The sequence below is a fragment of the Alosa sapidissima genome, chromosome 9, assembly GCF_018492685.1.
Source record: "Alosa sapidissima isolate fAloSap1 chromosome 9, fAloSap1.pri, whole genome shotgun sequence".
In the NCBI taxonomy this organism is placed as follows: Eukaryota; Metazoa; Chordata; class Actinopteri; order Clupeiformes; family Clupeidae; genus Alosa; species Alosa sapidissima.
The window spans coordinates 26,098,784-26,103,533 of record NC_055965.1 but is presented as its reverse complement, the minus strand read 5'-3'; the positions used below and the strand labels follow the sequence as shown (position 1 = coordinate 26,103,533).

General features: G+C 40.7%; 1 long non-coding RNA gene across 1 annotated transcript; it reads right to left on the bottom strand.

The window, feature by feature from the left end:
* Positions 1-1,005: 1,005 nt before the first annotated feature.
* LOC121719731 lies at positions 1,006-2,416 on the bottom strand. The gene is made up of 3 exons (XR_006034346.1): positions 2,329-2,416; positions 1,442-1,493; positions 1,006-1,329 (listed from the first exon to the last, which is right to left on the bottom strand). It is a non-coding gene; the product is annotated as an uncharacterized LOC121719731 (long non-coding RNA).
* Between the last annotated feature and the right edge of the window lie 2,334 nt (positions 2,417-4,750).

Genomic DNA, 4,750 nt, shown 5'->3' with positions numbered 1-4,750 from the left:
TCTAATGGTCAAAGATTGTTAAGGCGGAGCAAGATACTTCGTTGTAGTTCATGTCTATGGGCACGAAATGGGGATCGAATCCTGTCTGCATAAAGAGGCGTGTCGATGACGTTTTGATGAGCGTACGTTGGAACCGGCCAACAGCGGCATAAATAACCGGCGCACACCTGATATAAAGTCGATTTTCTCCAGACTGGAATGCTCAAAAATGCTAAAAATGTACCTGAAATGTTCAGAAGGGTTTGAGGATCATGTAAACGTGCCCAAAATTCACATTCTTAACTCTATAGAACCAAGACCTTAGCATATGTGGTAAAATTCTGAGCTACTGTATGCCCATAGACTTCAATGGAGCAGTCACTGCCTCTGCTCTGCATAAAGGGGGATTTTGACCCCCCCCTCGTGCGATCCGGGTTCCCGGAAGTGGCTCCTGATGAAATATCTTGCTCCGCCTTAACAATCTTTGTAATGGTTGCTTAGGTACCGAAAACGCAGTGATTCCTTGTGAAGGCCTGATGCGGGACTTAACAAGACGTGTGATTGGATTAAAATGTATCGCACCCCCTCACTATTTGTTCACACAATCTGCCAATCAAATCACATATCGGACAGCGGTGGGATATCCGTAGTCAAGAACGATCGGGGAAGGAGAAGCAGAAGCAAATAATAAATGCTAAAGTACAATGTTATTAAAGACACTATTATTTTTCATTCGTTTGAAAATAGTTAGGCCTTCAGAGAAGGCTTTAAGGCCCTGACGGTCCGCCACTGCATTATCATATACATCAAAAGCAGTCAACAAGTGCTGAACATTGAGCCAAACTAAACTCTTTGGAAACGAAAATGTAACTTTTCTATATTCTATTCAATTATACAGACGAAAATGAATCTATTTGTGGTGAGATTCACTTATAGAGTGCCAAAACATTACACATGTCTCATGGCGCTTTAAAGAATGTTAGACATTGTTAGACATTTGTAAACGTCCAAACATATTGTCAAGGTGACTCCTCCAGGTGAAGTTCTAAAGATGGTTGGGGATGATACTGGACTTTTGACACTGAAGTTTTAGGTGATACTGATTTCAGGCGTGAATGAGAAAAATGTCATTAAGAGGTATTTGCATTTAGGGTTTGGTAGTCTGCATCAGGTTGGGGGGGGGGAAGTAAGGCTATGATAAACTGAATCAGGTTGGGTGGTGTTGGGGTTCAGGCTATGATAAACTGAATCAGATTGGGTGGTGTTGGGATTCAGGCTCTGGGACACTGAACTCATTCGGATGGCGGTAGATTTCCCAACTTGGACATTGTTGACATAATCATCAGTATCCTAAAGATGGCATAAACACAGTCAATGCTACTATGCATTATGTGCATACTGTTCATGCATGTTACCATCTGCAGTACATACTTGAGAATGCTCTTGAGAACTCTTTTCTCACCTGCTCATCTTTTCTTTTTGCCACCACTGCCCTTCTGCATGTTTTGGTATAACTAAAATGTAAACAGTCATGTAACGTTGCAGTGGGAGACATTATTCACTGTTGCTAAAACATTCATAAATTGTCATTTAACCCTCCTGTTCCTGGTCAAATTTCACCGATTTTCTCTCAAAAATATTGTTAATTTTTTTCTGACTTTATTTTGAGGCTCCATGACTTTGTTAACAGTGGGCATCTAAACACACAAAACATTTTTTTTATAATTTTCATAACAACTTTGGTGTTTTTTTTATTTACTTTAGAACACCCATGTGTATTCCTGTTCAAAAATGACCGGCCATTAGAAATGAATGGGTCAGTGTATAAAATTGAGTCCAGGCTCATATACCTTTTGATCAGATGGACTGCATGTGAGATTCTATACATTAAAACACACACACACACACCCTCACTCCCCCTCTTTGCTTCTATGCCAGCCCCCATTGGAACCTTTCCCCAATAGTATCTTCCCCTTTGTGACATGCATGACCTCAGGTCAATGAGACCTGCAAGGCCATAAACAGCAAATGAAACTTCAAAACTGGTAATAGCCAATATAACTTAAGTTGATACAAAGGTCTACAACATCATATGATAATGTGTTACAATGGATTTATAACAAGTTATAATGCAGCGGTCAGTAAACATGAAACAGACACAACCAGAGGGTTCACATTATTTTGTGTGGTATTTGAAGAACACTGTGAGACTACATTGTCTGTGTCACATTCACTCACCTCAGCCAGACAACCAGACAGAAGAAGCCCACAGCTCCACAGATAGAGATCATCACAGTAATTACATAATAAATACCTACAGTAAATACACTAAACACTATCAGCACTGACCTGATCCAGACCAGCACACAGATCAGACCTGCAGCTCCACAGACTGAGACTCCTGCTATCACATACAGTACATGACTTTTTGCAGGAACTGGTGAGAAAGAGGGGAAACCTGTTGAGTATTATTTATGCATTTTAATAGCAAGCACTCTACTTGTACTGTATACTTGTGCTCACTGATGACCTCTATGGGATGGTGGTGGTGGTGGTGGGGAGGGGGCATTGGGTTTCATGAACTATCAAAGCTAATGGTGGGGTTAAAGATGGGGCTGTAAATACAGTATGTCCGGGTGCAGGTCTGGCTTACAAGCACACATTAAAGAACCCCCCACACACACACACACACACAGCGCCAGTGCTTGTACTAAGTATAAGTAAGTATAAGTATATATACTCTTTTGATCCCGTGAGGGAAATTTGGTCTCTGCATTTATCCCAATCCGTGAATTAGTAAAACACACACAGCACACACACAGTGAGGTGAAGCACACACTAATCCCGGCGCAGTGAGCTGCCTGCATCAACAGCGGTGTGGTCAAAATTAATCCAAGACAACTGGTGTGAGACTGCAGCTTTATTCACGACGCCGGGAGCATGTTACCCACATGAAATGTCAAAGTAACAAGCCCACACATCTGTGGGTGAAGCCAACTCTTATACCTTACCCCACACCCATGGAAAATCACAAGTTGTCACCCTCCATTAATCACTTACCCATCTGGTATTTTAACAGAGATAAGAAATGTTTACGACCCCACTTAACCATCTGGTGTTTTGACAAAGATAAGAAATGTTTATGACCCCCCATCCTGAGGGTTACCCACAATTTGCTGACACAAGGGTTAATTTAACTAAACATTCTAACATAGGAGTTTCCGAAAACACAAGGGTCAGAGTAAGGAGATGACAATTAGATTTCACTACATGTATGTAAGGTATACTAAACATTCAATGAGAGACATATAAAATTTATCCCACAGCGGCGCTCGGGGAGCAGTGAGGAGTTAGGTGCTTTGCTCAAGGGCACTTCAGCCGTGCCTACTGGTCGGGGCTCGAACCGGCAACCCTCCGGTTACAGGTCCGAAGTGCTAACCAGTAGGCGACGGCTGCCCACCAACACCTTGTCCATGAAGGGAAAAAAAGCAAGGGCCACAGTTAGCAGTCATACTAACGTATGGAAAGTCACAACAGCACAGAAAGCTATAATTTACAGCTGGAGGTAGCACTGCTTGTACTGTGGAAAGGACTACATGGGCAATATTGAAAGAGATATTGGTCAGGTCATGACTATGCTAGTGGAAGTATTTTACTGTTACTGTATGTAACTGCTAAGCACATTTGCCTAGTAATTGCAATCAGATTCTTGATTCTTATATACAAAGAAGGGGTATTAAACTCATTGGCTGTAGATAGGGACTCCCCATGTCAAAAACAACCAAGTCTATGTTGTGCAACATAAAAAAAAAGAAATCACTATATTTACAGTAATTGAATTGAACATGGCATGTTGATTAGCATGTCTCCACCGTCTATAACCTTGTATGTCAGGGGATGAAACTGACCTTAACCTTTGACCCCATGGCCCTGAGTCCCTAAGTTCATCTAACTTGTATAGACAATAAATGTACTGTTGGATCTCAGTTAATGAATATCCAACAGTCTGCTTTGGAGATATGAACCAAATACTGCATGTGAGTTATTTGTGTGACCCCTTGTAACCTTGACCTTTGACCTCAAGACCTAAATTGTCTTGTCAGTTCTTTGACAACTTGTAGTGGGTAAGTAGACCAAGTTTGATGAATATCTTTCAATTGGCTTAAGAGATATCAGCTAATATCAAGATGTACTAACATACGTTTTTGGCCCAAAAATCATTGTGCCATGCTCCATTCAAAGCCCTATATATTTTTTTCGGTACAAATGTGCGCTGTAGGCACCACTAACTCTTAATCTACAGAAAATTATGATTCAAATGATACCAAATATGCTTTTGCTGTATTTACTTCCACCTTTGACCCTTTTCTAGGCTAATTCGCTCAGACTAGAAGGGTATGTGATGATGTGGGGCTATTTTAATTCCAAAGGCCAAGGGAACTTCATCATGATGCATAATATCCTGGATCCATGAAATAGCTGGCCTTTAAAAATAAAAATATGCCTGCCTCTATGGGAATTTAACATAGGGGTGCCAATACGTATGACCCGTGTATTTTAAGGAAGTATATTTATTTATTTATGATACATTACTCGTTCACAAAGAAATTTGGTGCCCTTAAAAGTTGGATTTTTCCTCATATTTTTTTAACTTAAGATCAATTTCCAAAAGATAATTTTATATTCTTCTTTTTAGTCAACTTTAGCATGGGTGACAACCAGGCTTGGAATTTCACCATTTTAGGGGCAAGGCCACTTCGCTTTCATGTTG